At 38.0% G+C, this 6,000-nt stretch overlaps 1 protein-coding gene across 6 annotated transcripts in view; it reads right to left on the reverse strand.

Moving 5' to 3' along the window:
* Nucleotides 1-5,737, reverse strand: part of LOC129780312 (ras association domain-containing protein 8) — a 145,575-nt gene extending 139,838 nt beyond the window's left edge. For 2 of the 6 annotated variants that reach the window (XM_055788420.1, XM_055788426.1), the window contains exon 1: nucleotides 5,435-5,736. The gene's annotated coding sequence lies outside the window, so the exon portion shown is untranslated. Of the gene's footprint in view, nucleotides 1-4,703; nucleotides 5,323-5,434 lie in introns of those variants that run through there. The other 4 variants (XM_055788424.1, XM_055788422.1, XM_055788425.1 and 1 more) reach the window with 4 other exon arrangements.
* Between the last annotated feature and the right edge of the window lie 263 nt (nucleotides 5,738-6,000).

Genomic DNA, 6,000 nt, shown 5'->3' on the forward strand with positions numbered 1-6,000 from the left:
GTAAATTTTAAATGCATTGACATGAAACAAATTGCGACATACAATCAGCTAGTGTATTTTTCTGCGAGGGCAAGAATAAATCATCAATCAATTATCGTCAACTGATTCTACAATAAAAAAATTCAGGGCGATCAAACTATTCTACTAAACTGTTATTTCTAAAATTTCACAGCATTCGAAAATAATATCCGCATCATTATAAGTTATTAGCAAGCGACTTATATAAAACAACAGCGTAGTTCTACGTCAACAATGCGGTCGTATCTTGGACACAACCTGCTATAATTTTTTATTTACACTCAATTTACATCAATTTCACTTAAATTAATATCAGAGGCGACGCGTGACCAACTGAGCTACCTGTTCAATTTCATTTGCAACATTAAAACAACAGTATTGCGATGACAGATTCTAACATTTTGACGTAGGACTACGCCTTTCATTTCTATACCGGGGTGTAAAATCAAAGTTTCGAAAACGAAAGTGTTACGCCGGAGACCGAGATTTTGAGCGTTAATAGCTCCTAAACAACTGAACGAAATGGTATGATAAACACTTCATTCGAAAGATAAAATGTCTACGCGTTATATACTTGTTACTTTTTGATCCAAAAACTTGTTTGTATCGAGAAAAATCTAGTAGTTGCTGAAAAATAATTCCCGTGGGAATTGAAAACTACATTCATGTGAAAGAGTTTATTTTAATGTTTTCTAACCATATAACACAGCGACCAAATACATTTGATTTTGTAATTTTTTCAATCCAGTGTAATTATTCGTGGAAAAATTCTGAAGATTATTCTTCCCCATCAGTAGGATAATTTCGTTTCCAATATTGTATGCGCGCGCAACGTAAAATGTTTCGTATCACGATATATATATATATATATATATATATATTATATAATTTTCAATCGATTATTGCTCAATCGCCGAAAGTTTCAAACTCAGAGAGTTCATTCCCCTCTAGTTTGCCTTCCAAATTGCCATCGTAAACCACACCTTCTCTCGATTCAATCACGCACAAAAAGCATACTTAAGCGATATTCTGGTGGTGAAACGCATTCATTTTTCGTGAGAACATCGACAAGACAACATCGTTACTGAACGAGCTGTACGTGCTGAACGAGCTGGACGGCGAGGGATCGAAGGATTCATTACCTGACCTGACCTGACCTGAAACGCAATCAGTTTGTTTTAACTGTGAGGGAGCACAGAAAAGCCGATCGATCAGAAGGAGAAGAGAAGATGACCAAGAGAGTATCAGCATCGAAAAACGGTTCCCCGGGAAGACATCGAAGCAGCCGCCACACACACACACACACACACACACACACACACATACACGCGCGCAACTCTTTTCATTTGCTGGTTATCGAGAAGAAACCTGGAAAGAAGTGATCGTTGCTGAAAAATAATCTGTCAGTTCCCTTTAAAATTGAAAATTACATTCAAGCGAAAGAGTTTATTTTAATGTTTTCTATCCATATAATACTGCGACCACATACATTTGGTTTTGTGATTTGTCAATCAAGTGCAGTTAGCAGGAAAGCTTCTTAAGATTATTCTTCAGAACAAGGTTTTTTGTATCCAATATTAGATGCATAAAACCTTGTGCCTCCAACGTAACGCTCTCGTTTTCGAAGTCCCCCAAATATTCATTTATTCATTCATTCAGAATGGATTTAGATTCAACTTCAAACAAATGATCTCTAAATCAACGATAGTCCTACGTCATTCTTGCGGTTATACCATAAATATAACCCACTTCCTTTTTTTATTTCTCTACATTTATCTATACAGTGAAACCAGTTTTCGTGCGGTTTTTTATGCGATTTTTTGGTGCGACTGTGTCATTTAATTCCCATCCATGTTTTGTTTTGTTTGTTTTAAGGTATCAGTAGGAGCTTATTGACAGGAGCAAAGAGTTGATTTTATGATCTGCGCAAGTGAGTAGGCCGCTTATGAAAGTGAGAAAAGGAAATCGAATGTTTACCACGAATGGAATCATTAGGATTTGGGTTATTTTCTTAAGGAATTTTTTTTATGCGGTTCCTATCCACCACATAACAAAAAGTTTTTTTTTTCAAATTGTTTAGCGAATACTATATTTTGTGCGGTCCCCATCAACCGCACACAAACAGGTTTGCCTGTATAATAAAAGAATCCTACGGTCAACTATGAGCGCAAACTTATCAATGAATTCCTCATAAAATAAAGACATCTGCCTTATGTCATAAAGATAATCTTTTTCCACAGTCATCATCATAATTCCGAATAACCGTTTCTGGTCAGATCTCGACCGCAAATGATTCTTGATCCGTCGAACAACAAAAAAGGATGCCGTTGTATTAGGCAATATCAGTATCATTCTGGCCAGTCGTTTCGGAGAAGGTTTGATGCAGGTTTTGCCAACGATAATCGGAATAATGACTATAATTCAAAAAGAACCGTCAGCTTATTACAAAGCTTCGCTTCATCGAATTTCGAGTGGTATGAAATAAGCATTTTCAAATTCCCAGTAGGTAATGCGACATCGAAGTCGGCAAATTTTTCGTGATTCAACAAAGCGACGGATTTGTATTCATCTAGTTCCTTAAACCGTTTCGTCATTTCGTCAATAATGTTATCTATAATCGATTTATTTAAACGACGACAATTGATGACGTTACTGTCATTCATAGTTTCGCAGTTACATCAATTGCATCTTTGAGCGTACTATCGGAATGATGATCTGCTTTGAACTCATCTATAGAAGCAAGGCAAGCCTTGACGATACACATAAATTCTACTACGTCTAATTCCTTTTTTTTTTGCAAAATTTGATAAAGAACATCCGTGTGCAAAAATATTCGAATTTTTTTTTAGCAAGAATACAGTGTTGAACTCAAGCATGAATGCGTGAGGACCTCTGGATGTAGTAAAAGTTTCAGCATCAAAGACACTGTCGTCAAGGTAAATCTCACCCAAACATTCATTAATAGGTGCATAATTAAAATCATCTATTTTTGCAATGTCTCGCTGCGTTTTGACGACTGCGAGAAAAATGCCGCAAGAGATGAGATCGCATTGAAAAACCTTGACGTTTTCTTGTTGTTTTTGCACGAGTGAAGCAAAACCAAGTTCAATACGTGTGCGCGACATTGAATATATCCAGTGAATAAACGTTGTTTCACTAATGTTTGCACACCAGATTTATCTCCGGACATTACAGTAGCGGCATCATAGCTCTGGGCCACAATTTTGTCAGCATTAAGACCAAAGTACGCAGCTATTTCATCCACATGTCCGGCCAATGCAGCGGAGGTTTTGAAACCTGAGCAGGCATACGTGTACTATACGGACCGGGTTCAAGTTGTCTTATGAACGAAATCGATAAAAACGCTCGAATTAAAACCACACATCCACGAAGAATACCACCACATCCACGTTTCATACGTAGTTGACTGTGTTTGCCCTGTGTTTGGATGACGGCGGGTTCAGATGAAAGGTTTGAACCCGGTAGTCATTACAGGGAAACTTCGATATAACGTACCCTCGATATAACGTCACTCGATATAACGTACATTTTACCTCGATATAACGTACACATTTCCAAAGTGTGAAGGAAAATTTTTTTGAATACTTTTTTTCAGATAGAACAATGAACTATTCGTATTGTGATGCTAAAACAAGTTTTGTGCCTTCAATCAATTCCGAAATACAGCTGGTTTTGTGATTCCGGATTCTAAATGAATCAAGCTTTAATCAACAGTACGAAGGGAAACATCATGAGAAAGGCTGGCTTCGTCTTCTGATTGAAGTTGTTCATTAACTTTACTAAAACAGCAACACAATAATGTATTATAGACTACGTTTGTGACTACTTTATTATGCTTCGATATAACGTACAATTCGATACAACGCACAATTTTGAAAGTGAAATGTACGTTATATCGAAGTTTACCTGTACTGCTTATTTCGTAGCGTTAAGTCTGCGTTGCGCGCGGATTGGGGTGTATTGAAATATAATAATCAGATTATATTCTTCACGGTGGGTTTGAGTTCCACCAAAATAGAAAATATAATAAGGATATTCGGGATAACATGGAAATCACAAAAAAATTACCTTCGATAATTCCTCATCCATGTTACAAATAAGAAATGATACATTTTATTCTGAGATTGTCTACCTGTTCTATGAACAGTTTGAACAGGCGGACGAGACGCCTCTGAAAATTTAATTAACTGCACTCGATTTGGTCAAATTTTGATCGTTACACCTTTTAAACCGAATGAACTACGCAATTTGCAATTCATGTTAACATTAACATTAATGAACGCAATTCATGCGTTTATTAATGTTAACTTTGCAAGAAGATAAAAATTTAAATTCTATGGTTATTAAACTTTCCTTTTACGTTAATGTTTTGTACCAATCAAAACAATAGAGGTTATAAAGCTAGTTTTATGAACGTAGATAGTTATCATATCTCATCCTATGTTCATAATTGCCACCAAACTCTTCTATACCTTTAGAAACTCAAAAAATAGATTCTCCAGTAATGACACGGACTGTATTAGCTATATTGATGATAGTAAGTAACCGGTTTCTTATCATATTTATTTAGTCTATAACTTTCTGTTTGATCAAATCGAATATAATTTTTGGAGCACTGTCGATACTCGATCAATTTAAGACAAATAGTATTGATTCATGTTTACCGTAGTCACCAAGATGCTTCACTCTGCTTGCGCAACATATTATTTCTCGTCCAAGACACCGATTTCACTTCTAATTTCCATTAATCAATATGCAAGGTTGGCACTGACCGTTGTGTTTTGAATGTAGCTTTTCGCAGCTCTTCCTCCTCTCACTCTCTCTCTCACTGTTCACTGATTCTGGCTCATTTCAGTGCATAATCAAACTTCATGACTAAATTTCCACCGGTTTCACATTTCTAAAATACTGCTGGTTCCAAAACAAGAGAAGCGAAAAAAAGCTCCACCTACAGACCCCTCAATATGTTTATTATGTTTTGGTCTGAACTTGATACACCCGCTCGCACCTCACCTGTCGAGTCGGACGGAACGGTTGAAGCTGCTGTGTTGTTGTTTTCTGCGACGGTTTCGGCCTTCACACATGGCTAGCGCGCCCATACCCGCACCCACACAAACACACCAAAACAAACGCGTGCAAACCGCGAATGCCAGCATACAAAAACTACGGTGGTAACTTTTCAAACTTACTGCCTCATTTTTTGTAATCAAATGCTGGCAGTTTTTCTGACTGGAATGCAGCCGCAGCAGCAACAGCGACACGAAGCAGACGCAAGAGAGAAAAGAAAAACAAGAGAACCAACAAAAAGTCATCCACCGCCAGCTCCGTAAGCTCGAGCTACGAAAAGATCAACTATCATGGCACAGGAGGGAAGAAATATGTCACACAAACTCACTGACTTTCCTGCTGCACTTTCGTTTAAGCACTAAAAACGCTGCAATTCAACACTTGGTCACATCCCGTTAGCATCACCGAAAATACGCGTATTTGTTCACTCACGACACCGAATTCTTGTGTTCTCTTTTTCTTCTTATACCAGTTCTGGTATGGAACGGAACCGATGGCGATGACGACAACGACGACGACGACGAGGCGAAGCAGGATATCCACACGCTTAAGTCACGTCGCACAGAGCGAAAATAAGTCTGCACTGTTCGGCGAACGCGAATAAACTGTACTCGCACGGCTCCACACTTCCCCTATGTGAATCTAGTGAAAGCTGACAAACAGCAACAGCATTGAAGCGAACAGAATCCGAACTGGAGAAGAACAAGCGAGTATGATACGAATTCCATTCGGTTGGTTTGCTGCATGGGCATACCGGTGTTTCTGATGCTGTGAGTCAGTAAATGCTGTAAGATTTCCATGTGCAGTTGCAATATTATCCGCCAGCTGGAGTTACTATCGAACGATGATTGCCGTTTGAAATGGTCGTTTTTTTTCTGGAATGATTTATTTGAC

The sequence above is a fragment of the Toxorhynchites rutilus genome, chromosome 3, assembly GCF_029784135.1.
Source record: "Toxorhynchites rutilus septentrionalis strain SRP chromosome 3, ASM2978413v1, whole genome shotgun sequence".
Lineage (NCBI taxonomy): Eukaryota > Metazoa > Arthropoda > Insecta > Diptera > Culicidae > Toxorhynchites > Toxorhynchites rutilus.